Source organism: Manis pentadactyla, chromosome 10 (assembly GCF_030020395.1).
Source record: "Manis pentadactyla isolate mManPen7 chromosome 10, mManPen7.hap1, whole genome shotgun sequence".
NCBI classification, from domain to species: domain Eukaryota; kingdom Metazoa; phylum Chordata; class Mammalia; order Pholidota; family Manidae; genus Manis; species Manis pentadactyla.
In genome coordinates, this window is record NC_080028.1 from 11,723,708 (window position 1) to 11,748,059 (window position 24,352).

Consider the following 24,352-nt stretch of genomic DNA (forward strand, 5'->3'; position numbering starts at 1 on the left):
GTCTTTTGGCTCTTCAAGTTCTAGATAAGAATGATTAAAATTCCCATTCTATTTCCAAGGAAGTCCTAAGCCCTCTACAACATTTGTGCAAATTCCCAAAGGATTTACATTCTCATGACCACTTCCAGCTCCTGTTTCTGCCGAGTTAATTCTATTTATGTATTGTCTCACTGCCCTGCATGTCCTGTCTCTATCTTAGGTCAATCTAATTGGGGAACCCAACCCCTCACCCTGTGTTTACACACACGCACTCACATCTATACTTGCAAGGCATTTCTGTGTATATTAGATAGTATTTAAGATTGAAGGGGATGGGCTAAGAGGTTACCTAACAGCAAGAGATTAGAAAAACCTGCCATGTCTGCCCATCTCATAAGTAGCAGTTCAAATAGAACATTAAATATTTTGTGTGGAAAAGTCTTTGGATTTTGGCCATTTTCATCCCATCTGAAGGAGCTTTGTCCAGCCCAGTGGCCCCTCTCTCCTCATTTCTATGATCACAGGTCTGGTTTCATAGAAGTAGCATTTGAGACAAGGATCTTGTGCAGATGACCTATCAAAGGCACACTCACGGGAGGAACTCGAAGGGAGTGGGGGAAGCCGCGCTGGGTGTACAAGAGGCTAAGCAAGATGTGGGTTCAGCAGGAGCTTAGCTCAGCCTGGTCCCGCAGGAAGCTCTGCAGTGTGATCGCCACAGGTGTATCCCATCTTGAGCTGAGGAGGGTGGCCTTTTACACACCTGTATTGGTCATTCATTGGCCGAGGGCAGGCAGGGTGGCCTCCCAGGCTTCTGTAGGTGAGGGTGGTTCTCGGTTTGAAGGGTACAATCACAGCACGAGGGGCCTGGATGAACCAGTACTGCAAAGGGGGTTGGGGAAGGTCACCGACAGTGTCCGTGAACCTGTCTTCTCCATGGCTTCCAGAAACCAAATTCTCCACCCTTATTTAGGTCGCTCCCCTGCCCAGTTACCCACTCCCAAACAGGCTCTTCAAACTCATCAAAGTGCTCAGCAAAACACAGGCAGATCCAGCCCTGAATTTAGAAGGCTTCAATTTCAAATAGCACCTCTGTTTCCCTAGCCGGATGGTGAGTCCCTGGAAGGCATCAATTCTGGAACCCAAGCCAAATGTACTCCTCTTACCCAAGGCTGGCAGCCAATGGAGACTTTTTTGCTTTTCTGGCAAAATTAAATGATTTCCCCCTAGTTAGCCCACCTGCCCGACCTCTGGGTCAGTGGGCCTTGCCGCCTCCATGCGTGTCCTGCTCCCTAGCTTGCCTCCATCAGCAGATGGTACTGCAACTCCTGAAGGAATTGTGTCATCCTGAGCTGTTCAAGTTTATTTCCACTAAAAATACACCCTGAAACTGGGGCACAATGAAGGCTTGCTGACAAATGGGGAAGAGGAATGAACAAAGACTCTGAGGCTGTCTAATGCCTCAAAGTCGTTGCTGAACACTCACCACTGAGCTGATTGTGGACCTTCTCCACTCATGACTGTCACCAAAAGACATTTAAGCAGTCCCGTGTGGCGCCGGGGGCTTGTGACTCATGGTGAGGAGATGCCCCTGATGTAATGCAAGCACTTATTTTACTACAGAGAAAGCAGAGAAGGAGAGGGTAAGTGACTTCACCCCGAGCCACACTGCTAATTAATGGTGGAGCGGAGCCTGCAGCCCACGTTTGGCTTGTTCCCAGGTCAGTGTTTTTCCCGAGAGTGAGGACATTCTCACTGTTAGCAGTAAAGAATGCTTTCAGTTTCAAGTCACAGAAAACCAGATCAATGGCTGCTCAACTGTAAGGATATTAATGTTTACTTAACAAAGACTCTGCAGAGAGGTATTTCCAGGGTTGGGTTCCCGGCTCACTAATTAATGTCAGGAAGGACCAGGCCCTCTCCACTCTGCCATTCTGAGCATTGACTTTTCATCCTCAAGCTTACTGCCTCATGTCACAAAATGATTGCCACAGCTCTGGATATCAAGTCCTCATAAATAGGATCCAAAGCTAGAAGGAACTACCAAAAAAAAAAAAAAAAAAGGTTGCCCTCTCTTCTATGTCTAGGTAGCCCTCTCTTCTATGAGGAAAAACTTTCATCTCATTGGCCAGAAGCAGGTCACATGCCCACCCTTACACCAATCACTGGAAAAAGGGGATGAGATTGTCAGGTGTGGTTTAGACCAATCAAGATTCACCCCTGAGGCTGGATACACCGTAGCGCCAGCACAGCCGAGGTTCTCTCTGTAGTTCCTTGTCTGTAAAACGGGCATAATTCATACCCACCACATATGGCTATAGTGAGGATCTTTGAATGAAAACACTGTGCCGATGTGAGGCAGGAATATTATTCTTGCAATCTGGAAAAGGTAAATCTATAAAAATAGACCTTTGATCATTAGAGAAATACCTCCTATGAAGAGCTGAGCTATAAGATGTTGCTAACATAGCCCAGACAAAGTTTCTTATGTAGAATAAATCCAAGGAGGGAACTCCCAGAATCACATGGACCTCTCAGCGCTGTTGAGAGGACAAGAGTCATGTGAGGAACTGAACAGATCAGGGAAGGAAGTGAGATGGAGATACGGATTGATTCATGGGCTACTCCTGCAACCCTGACCATGTGGGCTGGTGCTTGAGGGGATCTGTGAGCTGCCTGCTGGTCTTGTGGGGGGAGGCACACAGAAGCAAGCTTTGCAAAGTTCCACAGAAAGTGTGAGAGCCGCGTGGAGGAAGGAGGCCACGGCAGTGAGATTGGGCTGAGTGGGGCTGACTCTGGCGATCCTGGCTAGGGAAGCACACGGTGGGAGGCCAGGTGGGGCAGCGGGGAGAAGCCAGGCCCCCTGGTCAGGCACCTGCGCTGCCCTCCCAGGACCACCTCTGTCTCACTGAGTGACCTGGTCGAGCTGCTCCTCTCTAAACTGCCTCAGCCGTTCTGTCTGTAAAGTGGGAGTTCATTTTGTTTTTCATTCCCTTATTCATTTATCAAAACACTTCTTGAACTGCATGTGTGGAGGCAAGGAGGTACATAGGGAGTGCCAGGGTGGGTATTGACGGTACTAACATTCAGTTACTTGCTTCGCTGAGAGTAGGCTGTTTCCTCATCTGTAAAGTGGAGTCGATCATTGTACCTACCTCATAGGTTTTCGAGTTGATTTTTAAAATTACTGCAGCCAGGCCTTAGTAAATGCACAGTCAGTGTTAGCTTCTGTCTTCAGGGTCCATGGAATCGTGCGGACACTGGGGATCTGGTGGCAAGGAGAGCAGGAGAGCTACCGTGGCACTTCCAGTGTAGTGAGGGATACAGACATCGATCAGACAATCACTTGAAACAGAGTAATAATAGATATGGTAGTCAGAGATTTGAAGCAGAATCACAGGGTCCTATGGCCACAGGACCTGGACGGGGGTCAGGGTCATGGGAGGCTTCCTAGAGGAAGCAGTTTTAGGCCAACACCTGAAGAATGAGGGAATTAACTAGGTGAAGTGGGAGAACATTCCAGTAAAGGGAGCGGCATGTGTACAAACCCTGGGGGGAGAAGGGAGGACGGCATGCCTAAGAAACTAAGGAAAGCGTGGGGGTCTGCAGCTCTGCGTGGGAAGGAGACAGCCCCAGAAGGGACAGAGAGCAGACCAGGCTGACCCTGGGGCTACATTACAGCCCTGGAATTTCATCCTCAGAGAAATGGGAAGCCACTGAATGGCTATCAGCAGGGGAACACCACGATCACTGCTGTGTTTTAAAAGAAAATCTCTCAAAAGACTGGAGGCAATTTGAACGTCCATTGACAAGGGATGGAGCAAGCAAATTATGGTGCATTCATGAATGGAAAACACAGCTATTTAAACAAGGTGGGTGTGCTCTTCAAGTGTGGAAAAGGAACCATTTCCAAGATCTATTACCTGGGCAAGGCCGGGGTACAGCAGGGTTTATCCGAGGCTACTATCCGTGTAAAACATGGCAGGAAGAGAAAAAATTCACCTCCATCCACATACTCATATACACACAGGACACCTCTGGAGGAATTATTAGTTGACTAGTATACAAGCTATCTCCGAGAGACAGGCCTGGTGGCTGGAGGTGGGAAGGAGGCTTTTCTCTGTAGACCTGCCCTTTCATACTTTTTTAATTTTGAAAAATGTTTTCTTGGGTATAAAGAAATAGCAAAGCTTTACATTTACAGCAGTTCCTCTGGCTGCTGGGTGGAGAACAGACTGAGAGCAGACATCAGCAGGTCCGTGAGTCATCCCGGACAGCGAAGTGGATGAAGTGGAAGACATGCCTAAAGCAAAATCGAATTCTTTACAGGCCCTTTCTGCTCTGATTTTGCCAGTGTTCAGATGGAAGAGGAGAATCTGAGACAGGAGAGACTTCCCCGGAAGAGCCCCCCTCTATCACTCCTTTGTCTAAAATAAAAGTGTTGTTTTACACCAGACAGCAGAAGTGGAGTCTGGGAGGGAGAAACCTGGGCCCTGAGCATAAAAAGCAAGGGATGATGTAAGGAAGGGAGGACCCTCTGGCAGTCTCCTTCTCTCTACAACGTCTTCCTCACGGGTCACCCTCCCTTGCAGAACTCTGGATGCCGGAGTACTTAGGGGACCCACCTGCAGTTCTAAGCAAACACATGGCTCGCTGGTATGCCACATGGAATTCCCATTTCACCTTGCCTAGGGCGATCACCTCCGACCTGCTCGCTCACGGGAAACATTTTTTCTTGGAAGAAGCAGCAGCTTTATCCACAACAACCAAAAAATTAGGGGGGGAAAGATGTCCATCAACTGGTAAATGGATAAGTTGTGGTATATCCATACAGTGGAATATTACTCAGGAACCAACAAGAACAAATATGGATACATGCAGCAACATGAAGGACTCTCAGACACCGTATGTTAAGCGAAAGAAGCCAGACACAAAAGGCTAATCGTTGTGTGACTACCTACATGTGACATTCTAGAAAAGGCAAAACCGTACGGACATGATATCAAATGTTTAATTCAAATCGGTGGTTTCCAGAGCTGGGTGTAGGAGGAAGGACAGCGGGGCACGAGGGAATTCTTAGGGGAATGGAAATGTTCTGTATCTTGACTGTGACGTGGTGTCACCATTTGTTAAAACTCATTGAACTGTACTCTTTAAAATGTGAATTTTACTCTATGAAAATTATACCTCAATAAGCCTTACTTGGAAAGGAGAAAAGTGTGCAGGTCCTTCACTTGTTTTTCTCAGATTCTGTGAAGTGGCTATGTAATCTCCCAAACGGATAAAGAAACTTTACAGGGCCTTTCTGCTCTGATTTTGATGCCAGAGGAGAGTCTGAGACGGGAGAGACTGTCCCCTGAAGAGCCCTCCTCCATCACTCCTTTGTCTAAAACATCTTGCCCCTCTTGGGGGGCATCTCCTGATCCTGAATCATGACGCCCCAAAGGCACCATCTGGATGGGAAGGCCGGGAATGCTCAGTCCCACATTAATCTCGAGAGGCTCCAAACAGCACGGTGGGTCCGGGAGGCTCAGCGGGGTGCCCCTGGGCCTGCCCTGCGGGGGAGGGGCCACGGGAAAGGGGCAAGTGGGCGGAGCCCTAGGCCGCGCCTCCACCGGAGCAACCCGGTGTTCCGTTTCTGTAGGACACTGAGTTTCAGCTTAACCTCTTGTGGGAAACTTGCTCCGCTCAGCAAAAAGAAGGTTGGACAGCACTGGATCTACTATTCCTTTAAAGTCCTTCCAGATCTGACATTCTATAGCACCATATGTGGAAATTAATGATTTGTTCTAAGTTAGTCATTTGGTTTATAACCTCCACAGCAGCCCTGAGTAGTGGGGATTATGTAACTTGTTTTTACTTTTGGTGACTGCGGGCTCAGGGAGATGAAGTGACTTGCCGGAGACACAGCCGGTGTGGACCTGCCCAGCGGCACAAACCCACCCCATCATCCACGCTGTTTTTAGGGCAATCTGCGGTGCCTCCCAGTGCCAAGTGCCTTAAGAGAGGTGTGGATAAAGTAGCGGGTGGGCAGTGAGTGTGAGGTGATTTCTGGCTGGAAGAAAAGATCCTTGAAGGCTGGAAAGGAGGCCTAGGCTGAGTGAGTCCTGTGGTGGGAGTGGGAGTGTCTGTGGGGACTGGGGAGGGTCACCTAGGTGGGCAGGGAGGCGCGAAGCGGGCCTGGGGACGCGGGTCAGAGAGCGGCTTACCTTGACCATGAACTCCCCTGCAAGTAAGTTTGCAGCTACTCAGGAGAAGCAGAGAGAAAGAGCACCAAGTCTCAAAAGCTGAGGCTGTCTTCGGAATGCGGGGCTGAAGGCGGGAAGACAGGGTTTGCCTTCTCCGTGTTTGCCAGGAGCAATGGCCCCAAGCCGTAAGGGAGGCTGAACGAATGAATCCAGGATGAATTAAACCAATATTTATTCACCGCTGCTCAATCCCAGGGTCTGTGCCAGATGCTCTCACTAATACTAACTTATTTAATTTTCATAATAAGCCTGTAAAATAAATGTTATTATTCCTTAACTCTCACTTGACAAACACATGCAGAGTGTTTATTATGTGTCAGGCGCTCTGCTAAGCCCTGGAGATACAGAGATGAACAAGATGAGAGACACAATGACTTAAAGCCCCGGGTTTGAATCATGACTCTGCCATTTTACTATCTCCATGTTGTTGTTGCCTTACCTCTGTATGCCTCCGACTCCTTGTCTGTAAAATGGACTGAACAGTAGCAGCTACCCAGGACTCTTAGAAAGCCTGGCTGCCTCCATGGCACAGGGCCCCTGGCTGCAGCTGACTGGAGGAGGGGCGAGTGCCCCACTTAAGCAGCCAGCCCAGTGGCCAGAGGCTTATGATGTATGTGGCCAGTGGCAGAGAGGTGAGCTGAGCCCATCCCCTCTAGGGACTGGGAAATTGAGAGTGAAGCTGCAGCAGAACAGAAAGAATCATGTACTCACATGTCCGCACGAAGGTTGGAAAGATGCATGCTTCAGTATCCTGGCTTTGAAAAGGTCCAGCAGTTTGGCTAATTCAGCCACCCGTCCTGTTCATCCAGTACCATTCAGTTGTCAACGCCATTTTCTCAGCCAGCATCCCCACCCCCCACCACACCTAGGGGTGAAGGGAGAGAAGACTCTCACCTCACTTCACAGATGAGAAAACGGGGGTTCGCAGCACACGGCGACTTGAGTTGATCACAAAGCCGGCCCACAGGGCAGCTGGCCTGCAGAGCCAGACAGGCTCCGGGTCTGAGCACTGTTCGTTCGTTACAGCAGGCTTCTAGTTTTCAACTGGTCCACCAGGCGTTTGAGGGAACATCTTCTTCACTTTGAGGTTTAGTAAAAATAAAAAACATATATTATCATCGACTCAGATATGTTCAGGGTGGGAAATGTGGTACATTTTGTTCCAGCCTTTTTTTAGTACATGGTTCAGATCCAGGCCCTGTACACAAAATTCTCTGTGCCAGTGGAGAGCCATCAGTGCCAGATGAGTAATTCTGAAATCTGGGCAGCCCCTGAGCCCTGCCAGCTTTCCTCTGGGATGCCTGATGGTCTTTTGCAGCCCACATAGCATTGAAGAATTGCTAAAAATTATTTTCCTGTGGCTATATTCCTCAAAGGTCAGTGTTGGGAAACTGGGGTTCTGATCGAAATGGTGGAACTTGAACTCCAAGCTCTACAGATTGACAGCTTCTTCCTCATTAACCTTGTTCCCACTGATCCAACAGGCTGCCTGAACTCCAGCTCAGATCATTCATTCATTCCTCACTCAACCTTTATTGAGCACCTAGACGATAGGGAGATAATGTTCCCATATTCACGGGGTGTACATGAGATATATACCTTCATTAAACAATAATGCATGTAAATATAAAACTGCAAATTGAGGAAAATTCCAGAGTGGCACAATTGGTTATGAGAGAGAGAGCTGGCTTAGTATGGGGGCGAAGGGGTCAGGGAAGGATGCTCTGAGGATGGGATGCTCTCTTGGGATCTAACACCAATGTTCCCATATCCCTGCACCCCCACCCAATGCTGACCATCCCCACCGCTAAGCCTTCCTTGGGGCCCGAGTGTTTCTGACACCCCCATCTGACCACACCCCTCTCAAGCTTGTAAGTGGGCGGAGGCTCCTGGTTACCTGCTGGCAAGTGAAAACTTTTCACGTAGGCCAAGTAGCCTTTGCAGAGGCTGTGGGGGTGAGATCCAGAGGGCGGCCACTGAGGAAGCTCCAGCAGAGGGGAGGGGCAACTCTGGGAAGGTGACATCGCCATCCCCACACCCCATCCATCACAGTCCATCGAGGCTACGACGTCCTGAGCATGCCTCTAACCCCCCCATTTCTCCCCTCGTCCTTGGCCACTCACTAGGGGCTGGGCACCCCAGCAGCCTGCTTCCACCACCCCCACCTTGGGGCCTCACCATCTTTCCCCTGCAGTAGCCAGAGGGCTCAGACTCCTCCGCGCCCTGTGGCTGCCCCGCGCCCCACCCAAACCCTTCAGAGGCTCCTATCACCACCTACCTCAGGCCAGCTGGTTTCACAGCCCTGCACCACCCGGCCCGGCCGCCCCCGCAGGCTCTCCTTGGCCTCTGGAATCCTAATTCAGCCGCAAGGGATTACGCACAGCTTCCTTCCGGCTGCACATCTCCCGCGAGGCCGAGCCTAGGCACTTGCTGTTCTCTTCGCAGAGATGCTCTTCCTGTCTTTGCACCCCTCCCCTCAGGACTCAGGCCAGGGGTTCCCTTCTCTGGACACCCAGCCTGGGTCAGGTGCCTCCGCAGAGCCTGCCTGAGGCCCTTCCCAACACTCAGCACAATGGGCTTCCGGGGCCTGAATACAACTTCCCAGACTGTGAAGTGCGTGAAAGCAGGGCCGTGGCCACCACTGTAGCCCCAATAGCCAGTGCAAAAATCTGCTGGCAGTGTAGGATCAGCAAGGGAAGCACCGCTGGAGGAAGGGAGGGCTGATGATTGGGGGGTGGGGGTGGGCGGATTCGTGGCTCAACGGGAAGAGGGGTGCGTGAGGAGGGGATCAGAGGACTGCTAAGTGGTGGGAAGCCAGGGCAGGATGGGGGAGTGGGAACCAGCAAGCCCAGATCTGAATCCCAGCTCTGCCTCCTAATCAGGGGATCTTGAACAAGCTGCCTAACATCTGTAAGCCTCAGTTTATTCATCTGTAAAGTGGAGATGACAGTGTTAATACCGTCCTCGAATGGTTGCTTTGAGAATTAAGTGAGTTGATAAAAGCACTGTGGGGAGGGATGCTGTGTAGGGAGTTACAGCTCTGGAGAGCCTGCAGGACCAGAAAGGCAGGGGGAGATGGTCAGTACAGGCAGGGCCTGGGGGAGCCAGAGAAGACTGGGCCAGAGAATGGGGCTGCCAAACACAGGCACATGTAGTCAAATGTGAAGCAGGTTATGTACTGGGCACTTTCATCTACACAAGTGCAAAGTAGAGACTCTGGCCCCCAGTCCAGGGGAGGCCTAAAGCCACGCAGCCGGTGAGGGCAGAACTGGGCTTGGAGCCCAGGTCTCCTGGCTGCAGTCTCCCCTTCCCCTGCCTCGCCGCTCCCATGTAGGACGGCACCACTCCTGGGGCGCTGTCATCAAGGAGTAACAGGTCCAGCTGTACTCCTAGAATGTGTCTCTTCCTTCTCACAAGGATGCGTGCGGCGGGAGGGGGCTCTCTGCAAAGGAGGAGAGGAGGGAACCATTTGTCTGGGGATTGAGGAGGGAGGTGACCTGATCTTCAAATGAGCAGAGTTTGTGAGCTGGAAGTGACTTGAGAGGTGGTACTGGTGTCAGTGTAATGAAGAAGGTGTGGACACCGGATCTGGACCTCGCAGTAAAGGCCTGTAGCTGCATTGATTAGAGCCTCCTGGGAAGAGCCGGCAGCTCCTTTCCATAGATCAGGTGCGTGGGGTGGAATCAAGTATTGGCTGACTAGGCTGGGCCAGGAGGAGGGGAAACCAGCCAGCTTCTCCTCATCTAAGGGTGGAAAGTAAGCTGAGGGGGGCACAGGTGACCTGATTCTCTGCCCCTGCAAACCTTCCCCCCAGATCTGCCACTAACAGGCAGGACTGCAAGCAAGAGAAAACCCCATTTACAGGTGGGGAAACTGAGGCTCAGAGAGACAAATGATTTGCCTAAGGGCCCACTGCCAGGAAGTTGAAGAACTGGATCCAAATCCAGATCTGTCTGGGCCCTAAAGCAGATACTGCTCCCTTAGTTCAGCATGTCCCTCCCCCTCTCTGGGCCTCAGTTTCCCCATCTGTACAATTACGGTGTTTGATGAGATTATCGCTAAGGTCTGTCCTGATTTGGAGCATGCTCCCAGAGTCAAACTTGTTTTTGTTTAGTTGTAGGGTCAGAAACAGACCCTGCAAGGCCCCAGGCTGGGCACTGAAGAGAGGAACTGGAAAAAGAGCAGGTCCCTGAAGGAGGCTGTAGGCTCTGGGGGCAGACAGTCACAGGGATGGTCCCAGTACCCAAGGCAGACGCTTCCCGGTACCCGGCCTGGGGCCAGGGCCCACAGGAGACGATGAGCAGGGGTCCCAACCAAGGGGGCTTGTCTTTCTGATTGAGGCCCCCCAGGGCCGCTGCAGCTCCTAACCCCTCACGGTGAGGCCAGCCTCGCGCATGCACTGCCCTTCACCATGCACCCAGCCCTGCCGTGTGGGGCCATGAATTAGCTGAGGGAAGGATCCTCACTAGTCTCAGCCTCTCGACCCTCTTGACAAGGACAGAACTGAGGCTCCAAGGGTTTGAACAGCTGACCCGAGGTCACAGGGCTATGGAGGAACAGAAAGATATAAGACCACCTTTTGCCTTGTCTCCTTCCATGCTCCCTCCAAATCCCTTAAAACTCAGAGGAGATCTGAAAACACACAATATGCAGTGCCCTGTCAGTCAAAGCTGGCAGACTCAACCACAGAGCAGGCACAAAAGGCCTCCTTAAGGAGGTGGAGACTTGTGCTGGGTCTTAAGAAATGGGTGTCAATTTGCTGGTACAGAGCAGGTATCCCAGGCAGAGAAATCACATGTGCAAAGGCCCAGGGGCAGAGTGAACTCCTCCTCAGCAGAGGTTGAGCAAAGAGTATACCTGAAACATAGAGTACAGCTAGAACAAGGAGCTCACCTGGTGCAGGGGAGGATCAGGGGCTGAGCATCAAGGTGGAGGGTGCTTGGCCCTCCAGTGGGCTTGAAAGCCAGCTGTGTTTGTAGAAGACAGGAGCTGGGAGGGTGCAGGGGAGCAGTGTGGGTGGTACACTGGGACTTCTCAAACACTGATTTTGGGACGGGGGATTTGGCTGACCTTGCTATTTGACTTGAGTGATAATTTTTCTTTTCTGAGCTCATTCCTTCCTTGGAGGATCAAAATCTTTAAATGTCCATGAAGCACTGACATATATTACTTGGGGTTGGAGTGACCTTGCCTAAATCAACCCTGTTACTGAGGAGCGTGTAGGTGCCAGACCCTGGATGGGCCTGACCGCAAGGCCAGGGAAAGGCCAGGGTTTCAGGGCGACGAGAGCCCTGTCTGGGCAGCCTCAGGACCCAGGGAGAGGAGGGAACTAGGTGTGCAGAGGAGGGGAGGGGTGAGCGGGGGACCAGCCAACCCAGGCTAATGGACTATCGCAGCCAAGGGGGCAGCTAGGAGACAAACCTGAAATGGCAACCCTCCCCCCAGAGAAGCCCATCCCTCCCTGTGCCCCATTTCTCTCCCGCCTAGGACCCAGTGTGTTTTCTTTCACCTTCTGTAAATAATTCCCACCCAGCCTCGCCAGCCCATCCCAAGCCTGCCAGCTGAATCTCAGTCCTGGGGCCCTCCTGTCTCAAGAGGCACCTGAGAAAGGGGACGAGAACGCCCACCCATGTGTCCATTCCCCCAGGAAGTGCACGTTCCTGGCTCATCCTGCACTGCTCCAGGCAGTGGGACGCAGAGGGACAGGGATCCTTGCCCCCCGTGCTTGCGCGCTAGTGACAGGCAGATGGTAAGTGGGTTAGAGGAGGTGATTCATGACATGGAAGACAAGCCAAAGTAGCGCAGGGCAGGAGCAGTGGGGCAGCTGCAATTTCAAACTGGGTGCTCAGGCTAGGCCTTGCTGAGAAGGGGACATCTGAGCAAAGACTTGAAGGATTTTCTCGGGCTGACTCTGGGCTGCAGTAACTTACCCAAAGCTCAGAGCAGCCCCCTCTTACAGATGAGGAAACTGAGGCTCAGAGGGTGAGGTATATATAGTCCAAGGTGCTCAGGCAGTGAGTTAATAACCCAGAATTTGAACCTAAATCCACTAATTCTGAACCCGCCCAGGCTAGCGTAATGGTTGGGGTTAGAGCAAGGATGTCGGAGCCTGGGTAACAGTGGAGCCACAGCCTGGCCGTGCTGTAACTGAGCCTCAGGTAGGCTTCTTACCACTCTGGGCCTCAGGCTCCTCATCTATAAAGTGGGGGTCATGACAGAGCCGTCCTTCTGAAGCAGTAGAAAGGATTCGACAATGAAGTACATATAAAGTGCTTACACAGAGCCCAGCACCAGGCAAGGGCTCTTGGTGATAACAAGAGCCCAGCACCAGGCAAGGGCTCTTGGTGATAACAAATCATCACCACTGTTACCACCATCACCGCCGCCATCACCACCAGCACCACCACCACCACCATCATCACTATCATCATTATTTCTACTACACCTCATCTGCTAACCCACAACACAGTGCCCCCAGTAAGGGGGCCTGGCCTGTGACCCCAGCCGGTGGAATGAGTCTGTGCTGGGGGACTGGCTGGGCTGAGGGGCTGCCTTGGTTGATGGGCAGGTTCCCTTTGACTCTATCTCCCCCTCCCTTGCCCCTCTCTCTCCAGGCTGATGAAATGTAAAGGTGCTGGCAGTGGTGCGGCTGCTGAGAAGGCTGCCACCACCCAGGGAGGGTGACGGATAGCGCTGATTACACTGGCGGGTAGGAGGGGGAGGCTGGGGGAGAGAGAGCCGGAGTCACCCACAGTCTCGGAGCCCTCGCCCCAGACCCCTTCAGCCCGCCCTGCTGGCTCTCTGGCCCGCCCAGGTGCTGCCAGAGTTTCCATCCCGAAGGCTTGTCTCTGTCATATCCTGGGCCCCTCACAGCAACTGTGCTGGGGAAATGGCAGAGGTCTGTTTACGCCTGAGGGACATGAGGCCCTAAGAGGGGAGGGGCCCTACAGAGTGAGTGGTTATGTTGGGATTAGAACCTTCCGATTCCCCCAGTCTGATGCTCTTTCAGTGCCTTGTTTGCAGGTGGCTTGTAACACCTGCCAAGTCTTCAGGGGTATTTGCAATGACTTGGGGAGCAATGTAGCTTGGAGGTTCTGAGTTCTACCTCTGGAATCAGGGAAACTGAGTCTGAATCCCAGGTCTGCCACTCAGACCATGTTTGGGAAAATTAGTTAACCTCTAAGACTCAGTTTCCCCATCTGTTTAATGGAGGTGATGGTGCTAGTCCTCATGAATTCAAAATTCCATTTCCCCAGATCCAGGCGTGAGTCAGGGTCTCTGAAGAACTTCCCTGCCCTCCTGTTTTTTGTGTGACCCCAGTTCATCTTCCCCTCCCCATGCTGTGCCTTCTACCTAGGACACCTTTCCAGTCTTCACCTGGCAAGCCCTGGGCTCCAGTTCAAATATCACCTCTGCTGGAAAGCCCCCTACCCCTAACCCTGTTTCTACATATGGCATATCCCTCCCAATCTGGAAACATACTTGGACGTAGCCACCCCTGGCACAGGGCTGTTCTCTTGGCTGCCTCCCCATCACACACAGGGCCCCTGGGGAGCAAAAATCCCAGCAAAATACCTTCCCTAGAGCCCCCATACCTGGCAGGATGTCTGGCCAGACCAGAGGCTCCTTTTTGATGGAGAAGCTGGTCCCTGGGGTAGCTAACAAAAGCCCTGAGCTTTACATCTCTCAGAGATGACTGACTTTCCACAGGAGGTCAAGTCGGCACTTGCTTTCCACAGACCCAAAGACAGAATCGGCAGTGGTGGACCTTCAGGACAAATGGAAGTGTGAGAAAGAAATGTTTAGATCCACTGGGGACTGAGTCCCCTAAGTCCCACCCCGCCAACAGCTGCCTGTGTTCTTCAGGGGTGGGGGGCGTGTGTGTCCCCCAGACCCTGCCCTGCCATGAACCCTTCCTGCTGCAGGATGGATAAAATCTGAAGTCCGCCAGCTCCAGCCCCATCTTCCCCCAATCTCCCTGCCTGCTGGTGCCCCCCACTGCCTACCACACACATACTCTCTTATTTATTTTGATACACTGGCTTTAAATGTCCTCCCTGTGCTGAACTCTCCAACCTCAGGGCCTTTGCACAGGCTCTTTCCTTTGCCTATGAAGCCCTTCCCTCAACTCTTTGGTTTGTGTCTACTCATTTCCTCAGACTCCGTTGAAACATCACATCTTCAAAGATGCCCTTACTGGTGCTCAAACTAGGCTGAGCCTTCCCTTTTTGCTCCCCCAGCACCCTAGGCTTTTCTTCCACAGCTTGTAATGGCTGGTTTTCCTTAAATCACTGTTTGCATCCTGAGAGAGCTGTGACGGAAAGCACAGACTCTGGAGTCAGAGTACCTGGGTTCACAAAGAGGCTTTACCTTGCACAAGCTGTGTGGCCTTGGCCAAGCTACTTCACCTCTCTGTGCTTCAATTTCCTTATCTGTAAGATGGGCCCATAAAGGTGCATACCAGCAGTATGGTCGTGAGAGTCAAAGGGGTTTGTTTACACAGTAAAGCATTGAGGACAGTGCGTGCCCCTTAGTGGGACATTAATGTACAGCTACCCAGTTTATCACTGTCCCCACATTGGAATGCAGGCTCTGTGAGGGCAAGGACTATCCCTGCTTGCTCACCCACTTACTGCTGTCCCCACTGCGGCACATGAGTTAATAGTTATTGAGTGAATGGATCTATGAGTGATGTAGTGAAGCATTTCCAGCAGTTTTCAGTTTTAAATGCTTTATAATTCTTTCTTCAGAATGATGAAAAAAATTTTACAAAGACATAAGACTTACTAAACTTTCCAGATGAGCCATACAAAACGGTTGCAAGTTTTTTCTTGAAGGGAAGATTCAACACTGAAATTCTACACTTGACAGCAAAGTCACAGTGTTATGAGTAAGGGCTGTGAGGTTTGTTTAATGTTCCCATTTCAGTTCAAACAATCAAGCTTGTCTGTCTACAGCATCTAAATAAAGTGGGACTTGGTTAGAGTGTATATTACAAAGAACAGATTAGCTGCTTTTAACCAATGCAATTAGATCACCATAAAAAAGTGGAAAAGTTGCCCATAAAATCAAAACTGCCTCCCTACCTCAAAAGGGAAAAATAATAAAATAAAGAAAAACACCCAGACCCCTGTAGTTAACCCTGACAACCATCTTCATTCACCATGCTTTATACTTAAACCGTAACAAGGAAAATAAATAAAAGCAGAGGCCACTGCCTTTAAATGTTACGCAACAATCCAGAAGATATTTCTAGCCTCCTTTACAGCAGTGAATCAGGACAAGACATAAATTTGCTAATGTGCATTTAATCACCAAAAGGCTGAAGATGTCTGGGTTTTTGTTCTGTAATGTTTCTGAGACTTGTGTCCATTAAATGCAAAAAGGAAGACATCTTGCCAGAACAGGTGAAGTGATATATACCTGATGATCACATGGATTTAAATATTATTCATGTCATATAGCCTAGTCCATGCTCTAGCTCTCTCTATGGTGTGACTGGCCTGCTGCTGCTCCGCTCCATCACTTGCGAATGAATCATCTGGATTGGGAGCACTTAAACAGATCTGGATTGATAGCAGAACTGGGCCGATCTGCTGTGCTGGAGACCACTTAGCTTTAAAACATGTAAACTCATTCTTCCCAACTTGTCTTTATTAGGAAGATAAATTTTGGTCATGAAACATGCATGGGATATTTTTCTGGGAGGAATAGTTCATGTTTAAAAATCTGTCTCTCTCACTGGGGGAGACCAGATCTCCTTTGCACGCTCAAGAGAAATGTCCCTGAGAGAGAGACAATGATGCAGGAGCCAGCAAGTGATGCCCTCTAAGGTGGAGAGAGGAATCAAGCCCAAGTGCAGGCCTGGCTGTGGGGGATGGAGCCCTAGATACAGGATGGTTGGTTAAAATAATCAAGATCTGTAAAGGATGGCCCAGTGCTGTCATAGAGAAGGCTCCCAATTCGTCTGTTCTCCTCCATCTGTTGCCTGGGATGCATGGGCAGCAGGCTGCTCACCAGGAACCTGCAGTTAGCTCACTCCTTTGGGCCTCCCATGGGGCCTGGGAGTGTGGCCACAGGGAAGAGACTGCAGCCTGCCAGGGACTCCCACATTCTCCTGTGCCTCCTTGCTTGTTCTGGGCCTCTCTCCTCCCACCTCTTTCCTCACACGCAGCACAGCACCCCCACATCAGTCACTGCTTGGTTGGGCGAGGGAGGCCCCAGTCCCCACCTACAGCATCCTAGCTGGGGCCTGGACCTTCGTCTCCCCTGTGTTGCTGTTGTGAAACTGAACAGATTGCTGGCAGCCAGTCGCAGGATGGATGGCCGGGCCCACAGGCTGGGGACAGGACCAGAGGCTATGAGGTTGGGGTTTTTTACTCCATACAAAGTAACAAATCAAAACAAGCCAATAATTTTTAATTAAATCAAGCTTAAGGATAGATTGTGAGAAGGACCACACTGGTTCTCCGAAAAGCATAGCAGCACCAGCAGCTCTCAGACTCACAGAGCATCAGAGCAACTTAGAATCCCAGAGTCAGCTCTGGGTTACAGAACCCTAGAGAATTACACTCTTCCCCACTAACAGAACCCTCTTAGGCTGAATAGTGCCCGACTCAGAAATGACTGGGAGATGAATCTCAGGTGGTGGGAGGTGATCATGACAGTCTGTGTCCTGTGCCACTCATTGGCCTTGAGTGGGCATGTGGTCCAGTTTAGAGTGATACTAGTATGAAGAGGAAACTCCGAGGCCGTGGTAAGAGGCAGTATACTCCAAAGTAAGGATTTTCCTCTCTGATGGAAGAGAAGCTACATGAGCAGAAGGCTCCTTTGCTCCCTTCCTTCTCTTCCTATTTCGGACACTGTTGTGTAAAGATGTGATGCCTGGAGCTAGGACAGCCATGTTGTGACCATGAGATGTCAAGCACCAACATGCTGAGGATACTAGAGTGGAAGATGGGCTGAATGTTCATGGTCCCTCAAGTTTCCTATGTTGAAATCCTAACCCCCAATATAATGGTATTAGGAGGTGGGGCCTTTGGAAGATAGTAGGTCAGGAGGGTAGTCTTCATGATTGGAATCAGTGTCATCATAAAAAACCAAGGAGATCTCTTGTCCTACTTCTGCCATGTAAGGTTACAAGGAGCTGGTGATCTGTAGCCCAGAAGGGGAACCTCACCAGAGGCCAAACATGTGGCATCCTGATCTTGGACTTCCAGCCTCAGGACTGTTCTTTATGAGGCACCCAGTCTATGGTACTTTGTCAGAGAAGCCCACCGATTAAGACAGTTGGAAAGAACTAGGGTACAGATGTCATTGTTAAGCTGCAGAATCAACCTTAGGACAACCAACATCCAGACAGGTCTTCAAGTGGCAATAGATCTCTTTATGGGTTAAGCTACTGACAGTGGGTTTCCTGTTATTATAGCTAACCACAGCCTTTCTCCACCTTTCCAGTTCCTCCTCAACCTTCCAAAGCCAGGGGAACCATTATCTCCTTCACATAGTCTCTCAATAAATGCTTGCTGATTGCAAGCAAATATTTGTTGAGCACCCATATGGCCCCTGCTCAGTTTTAGGTGACAGTAGGGAGGGGGAGAGACAAAAATAATTAAGTAGATAGATGTTGGAATTGATTATACACTGTGATGAATTTTATATATTGAACAGTGGGATGCTAGAATAGAAAATGTCAGTGTCCCTATTGGATAGAATAGTCAAGGAAGGCCTTTCTGAGGCGGTGACATTTAAGCAGAGTCCTGAATGAATGGATCAGTTCAGAGGGCAGGGCGAGGACATTTCCAGGCAGTGGAACAACCCGGGCAAAGGTACTGAGGTAGGAACTAGCTGAGCATGTTGAGGGTATGGAAAGAGGGTAGAGCCAGGCTGTAGGGTGAGATAAGGGGTCTGGGTCCCATTTTAAGGGCTGCTGCTGAGGAAGTGTAAGCCACGGAGCGGCGTGGTCGGAGTCCTGCTTTAAGAAACTCCTTCTGGCTGCCAAGTGTGAAAAGGGCTTCCCAGATCCTCCTCCAGCCTGCCTGGGCTCTGGTCTCCCCCAGAGCTGCCTCAGGCCCGGCACCCCTAGCTCGGTCCCCTGCCTGTTTGCCCTTACGCATCCAGACTACAGTCTCCCCCTTGGGTGGGGACCATGTTGGCCTCTTCTCTACCCTCGGCGCCCAGCACAGAAGCTGACAGCCCCTCTTCCCTGGGGAAGCCAGCAACTGGCAAACCCTCCCAGGTGCCGGGCTGCCTGCCAGGGGTCAGCAGCCTGACTTGCTCCAGGAACGTGGCCAACACCCCCTCTCGGGTCTGTGCCCCCAGCTCATGCAGCAGGTAGGGGTGGAGTGAGGCCGCCAGGGACCAGCACAGGGTCTGGGTTTGCTCAGTTTTATGACGGTGCTTGTGTCCAGAAATGGAAAGGCCAGGCGATTCTGTCTCCCGATTAATGTCACCAAGCTGGACTTCTGCTTCCCAGCCCTGGCTGCCTCCAGGCGCCTCCCCTCCCCCACCTTGGGCTGAGTCAGGCCGGCCAGGGACAGAGGAGAGGGGGGCAGAAAGAGAACATGTGCCCTGACTTGAAAAGCAACAATGAAACTCCCTCACATCACCACCAGCCCTCGAACTTTGCAGGGAGTAGAGATTCCACCATCAAGCATGGCCGTGTCCTGGTTAGCAGCCAGCAGTCTTGCTCACCATCAGAGGACAGATGTCTGACGGCTCGGGACTCTAGGGATGAATCAGCTCTTGGGGACAAGAGAGAGAGAGAGAGAGATGGAGAGGGAGAGGGAGGGACAGAGGGAGAGAAAGAGGGGTGTGAAGAGAGAGAGAGAGGTGGTGGGAGAGAGGGAGACAGAAAGAGAGAGAAGGACGGACGGAGGGAGGGAGAGAGGGAGAGAGGGAACGAGAAGGGGAGAAGGCAGGTAGAGAGGGGTGCGGAGGCTCCGAGTGTCTTGGTTTCTTCCCTCTACCTCCTGGTCACATTCTTCCTCCTGTGACATTTATTGCTGCGGACTGTATGTCTCAGACCCAAGTCTTAGCATCCTGGAACACCAAGAACCCTTAGAGATCAACCCAGGCCTGCCCAAAACCCAAGAGATCAGAGTCACGCCCCCACCAGCTGCAATTCTCAGCGAGGGGGAGGGCGGGGGCCGCAGGGCTGCACCAGGACCTCTGCAAATCTGAATCACAGCCCCTGAATGCAGCATCCCTGGGCCTGGCGTGGCTAAGCGCTCCGGCCAGGCTGCCTGGGCTGGCATCTCAGTTCCGCCTCTCCCTGGGCAGCTCCCGCATCTGTAAAATGAAGATGATAATAGAATGAATCTTCCAGGGGTGGAAAAGCCTGACCTGCGATGGGCTCAGAACGGAGCCTGCCACTCAGGAAGCACTGAGACGCAGTTGGCTGTTGCTATTTGCCCCTGAGGCTTCTCAGGCCAGAGACGGCCAGCGGCTGCCCCAAGGCCGCCCAGCAAGTGTGTGGCAGGTCCAGGGCTGGAACCGAGGTCTCCTAACTTCCCAGCCCGCGCTGTTCTGAGCTCATCCAGCTTGATGGTTGCAAGGATGTTCCTTCACCACCTTGGGAGATGCGCACCCAGGGCATCACACAGCCCCACACACAGTCACCCCGTCTCCCCCAAGGACACAGAGTAAATCACAGACGGGTGCGTGAACACATAGGTCATCCTTGCACAGATATGCTGAGACACGGATGCCCCAGGAGCACCAGGCACTGTGCGCACGCCCGCACCAGGCCCCGCCGGCCCGGCCTCCAGGCCTCCCAGACCTCACTGCCTTCTGCTGTCTCCTTCCTTCTCAGCCCTCCGCCCCCTCCACCACCCACATACTTGTGACTGTCTTCCCAAAGTCCCCGCCTGTCACTTGAATGAGGGGTGATGTTGTCGGCTCCTGCTGCGAATCAGCAGCCGAAATTGTGTTCCCGGCCTAGGGTCTCGGTGTCCCAGCTCACCTGGAGGGCCAGAGGAGGCTGTGGGGCGGAGGTTTCAGCTCTGAGCTGAGGGCCTCCAGCTGCGGCCACCTCCTCCTCCCTTCCTTGTCCTGATGCCCTGGGACAGCTGGGGGATCAGGTGAGGCCCCCTGGGGGGAAGCTGGGGGTCTATGTCATCTCCAGCATCAGGGCCCCAGCCCTCTGGAGCCCCCCATGCTGTGAAAGATGTAGTGTCGGAATCTTACAGCTTCAGGGCTGGAAGGACCCTCTCAGCCATCAGTCCAGCCCCTCCTTTTACAGATGGGGAGACTGAGGCTCAGAGAGGGGAGGAGTTTGCCCAGGGTCACACAGCAGAGCCAGACTCCCGACCCCAGCTCTCTCCTCCCTCAATCTGAGGCTTGTGCGGTCGGTCGAGCACCTGCCTGACCCTGACCCCAAATAGCACTGTCCCCCTTTGCTCATCAGACCCCTTCCCCACAGCCCCACAGCCCCTGCAGACACAGGCCACGGTTCCCAGGCAGAGGCCGCCCGCTCTTTTGCCGCGGCCTCCGGAGTCGGAAACCTTCCCAGAGCCTGTCCCCAGAGCCGAGATTTATTCCCTCTCTCCCTTCCTGTTTACTCAACCCCTTGGCAAAAAGCCCCATGGGGGAGAATTTATGAGAGAAGGAAGAGGGAAGTGGGGAGAGAAGGGTGGGGAGACGAGTGTGGGCTGATAGAAAGAAGAGGAGAGAGGAGGGTGGGGGAATATAAGGAAAAAACACAGAACGAGTGTTTGTGTGGGAAAGAGCAGGCCTGGCTTGAGGGACTCTTTGACAAGGCCCTGCTGGCCCAGGGAAACCATCCCTGAGAAGCCCTCAGCTGGCCGGCCGGTGCTCCCAGGGGATGCCCGGGGCTGTCCCGGGGTCCCCAGGTCACTCCCAGGTGGCAGGCAGCCAGATGCTGCACCGAGGGGCCTCCCACCCTTCCCAGGGTGCCAGTGTCCCCTGCCCCCTACGCAGCGCTCAGCAAAGCCCCGGGAGTCACAGGGCCCCCGACTGCACTGTGTGTGCAGCAGAGGCGCCATCAGGGCTGCGTGGACACCAGGCGGGAAGCCTCCAGGTCCCTGAGCTCTCGCTCCCCTGATTTGATTGGTGGCCTCGAGCAAGCAGTTTCCTTGGTCGCCTTCTCCGTCCAGGGAGGGGACATCCTGGGCAGCGGCTAAGGGGTCCTCTGGGTCTGACAGCCCAGGGGGCCGAATGCCACCTCAACGCAGTAGCCTTGACCTCCTTCCTGCCCACTCCTGGTTCTCTCTCTGGGTATGTCTGGTAATTTCCATGATAAAATGTCAAATAATAATAAAAATTAAAAATGCATCTTTCCAAGATACCCCTGGGATGGACACAAGGTAGTCAAGGAAAGAATTCTTGCTCCAAGGAAAAAACAGGTGATACCTGTCGGCAAGCCTGGAATCTAAGGGGCTTAGCAGAGCACGTCAGCGCCCTGGGGTTCCCCGGCGGCTTGCAGAGGCTCCCGGAAAAGCTGGAGGCACTGCTTCTGTCCACTTTGCTCACAGAATTGGGCTTCATTGGTGAATTATACCATTTGGCCCTTTCCAAGGGTTGAAAACCATTCCATATAATATGTCCCTAACCACCCTACGTTCATGAATGCCTCTTGATCAGTTTCTTTATCTTTGTATTGTATGTGCGGGTTTTCTCTTGTTTTCAATTAAGTAGGCCCCCAGAATTACCACCTTGCTGCTTTGAAAGGGAAAACAAAGTCATGTGGGTCAAATAAACATTTTCAAGAAGTTAAAAAAGTCCCCTCCCTCCCCTCCCCTCTCCCTTCCCTCCTCCCCTCCCCTCCTCCCCTCCCTCCCCTCCCCTCTCCCTCCCCTCTCCCCTCCCTCCCCTCTCCCCTCCCTCCCCTCCCCTCCCCTCCTCCCCTCCTCCCCTCCCTTCCCTCCCCTCCTCCCCTCCCCTCCCTCCCATCTCCCCTCCCCTCCCCTCCTCCCCTCCTCCCCTCCCCTCCCTCCCCTCCCCTCCTCCCCTCCCCTCCTCCCATCTCCCCTCCCATCTCCCCTCCCCTCCCCTCTCCCCTCCCTTCCCTCCCCTCCCCTCCTCCCCTCCCCTCCCATCTCCCCTCCCCTCTCCCTTCCCTTCCTCCCTCCCCTCCTCCCCTCCCCTCTCCCTCCCCTCCCCTCTCCCTTCCTCCCTCCCCTCTCCCTTCCTCCCCTCCCCTCTCCCCTCCCTCCTCTCTCCCTTCCCTCCCCTCCCCTCTCCTCTCCTCCCCTCTCCCCTCTTCCCCTCTCCCCTCCACCCCCACAATCTGGTGCTGACAGCAGATCCCCTGTCTTCTGCAGAGTGGTTTTGCCCCCTTCCCTCAAGCTCCTCTGCCCGCTGGACACCAGGCCTCCCGCCCCTTGTACTCCACAAGGACTCAGCCAAGACTGCTCCCCACCCTCCCAGAAGAACCGTGGGCTGCAGGGTGACACAGGGTCAGAGAGGCCAATGTGCTGGGAATGAAGAGGCGGGTCCAGGTGAGGTCCTGAGCATCTTGCTCAGCGGCGCTTGCACTGGGAGTGACTGGGGACCAGGGCCTTCCCATGCCCATGAGCACACTGCCGGGGGACCGGTGGCTCTGCTCGCCCAATGCCCAGGCTATGTCCTGACACAGCAGGGCAACTAGATGGGACCTAAGGACCGACCAGGCCAGCTGCCTCGTTTGATAGAGAGGCAACCCTTGTTCAAGGTCTGTCTCGGAGTCTGTGGGACTCAGACACAACCTGGCCAGCCTCTGCCCGACACAGAACCTCAGTGTGATTCCCACTGACCGCAGGAGCAGGCCAGGCACCTTGGCCCTGGCACCCAGGTTTGCTGGACGTGCTCCTGCTCCTGCTAGACCAGCAGCCCCACCTCCCACGAGTCTCACCAGCCTGCAACCCTTCCTTCTATCTTTACCCCGATGGCTTCAACTCCCCGTGGTGATTGCCCGGGGCCCTCCTCTCCAGAAGGCCTGCTTGCCCAAAGCCCTGTACTGGGAAGGAAGGAAGATGCTTCCTCTGGCTTCTCTCCCTGTCCCTTTGCTTTAAGGGTGCCCGGGCAGGACCAAACGCAGCCCTGCGCTCTGAGGGAGGGGCTGGGCCTGCCCAGCCCAGGGCCCACTCCCTGCTCAGCCCCCTTGCCTTGACCTCCGGGCTGACACCTCCCCACCTGCTCGTCACAGCAGCCTCAGCAGCACTGAAGGGACAGCAGGAGCGGGACACAGCATCCTGGACCGGAACAGTCTGTTTCCCGCCTGTGTCGCTTACCGTCTATGGGACCTTCTGCAAGAACTGGGCGCTCCGTCTGCCTCAGTCTTTGCGTCTGGGAGATGGGGGCAGTGACAGCTCCTGCGTCACAGGGCTGTGGGCTGAGCAAGTGAGCGATAACACAAGAAATGCCTGGATGCGTCTGGCGTATCGTTCGAACACTGCAACTGCGAGTCATTGTCAGTGCGCACCAGGTGCCGGGCCGCTGCCTTCTCGGCTCACCTAGCTGGATGGCCCCGGGCAGGTGTCGACCCGAGACTCTATTCCTCCAATGTTAAACGGCCCAGTCGGGGCATGGCTTCACAGCATTGAACACAGCAGCCAGCACGGTGGCAGCCATTCTCAAGATGATGTCAATGACGACAATGTGCTTGTCCTCAGGGAGCTTACAGGCCAGCAGAGGCAGCAGATGAGTCACTGGCCTTGCATCAGACAGCACAGCAGCTCCTCTCCTGGGGCCTGAGACAGAGCGCAGGGGCTGCCGACCTGCCTGGCAGCTCAGAGGGCCCTGCGTGTGCAGCAGCGTGGAAGGGAGAGGGCATGACGCAATGAAAGTATAAAGGACACCCCCTTTCTGGAGTGTCTGTCCCCCATAGTTCTCCTTTCCTCCTCCCAGATTCCTGCAACACAGCTGAGGGAGTTGGCTAGAAGTGGCAGTTCTGTGTCACTGGGGAAATAAAGAAGCAACTCATATGCCATTCATTTCCAAGGAGAGACCATTAAGGAGACATTCTTGGACAAGGAGGAGGCAAAAAAAAACTGGGCCATGAATCTGAAAATCTGGGACTAGCTGCTGTGTGACCTTGGACAAGTCACTTGACCTCTCCAGACGTCAGCTTTCATCTTCTGTCATGTCTGTGGTGTGAGGCAAAGGAGAGATGCTGATCAATCTCTTGG

General features: G+C 53.0%; 1 protein-coding gene across 3 annotated transcripts in view; it reads right to left on the minus strand.

Annotated features, from left to right (window-relative positions):
* RASD2 (RASD family member 2) overlaps positions 1 to 6,540 on the minus strand; it is a 42,099-nt gene extending 35,559 nt beyond the window's left edge. Inside the window, exons 1-3 of one of the 3 annotated variants that reach the window (XM_057486415.1) lie at positions 6,186 to 6,540; positions 3,132 to 3,321; positions 740 to 1,593 (exon numbers count right to left, since the gene is read on the minus strand). The gene's annotated coding sequence lies outside the window, so the exon portion shown is untranslated. Of the gene's footprint in view, positions 1 to 739; positions 2,009 to 3,131; positions 3,322 to 6,185 lie in introns of those variants that run through there. The other 2 variants (XM_057486416.1, XM_036891318.2) reach the window with 2 other exon arrangements.
* Positions 6,541 to 24,352: the final 17,812 nt, after the last annotated feature.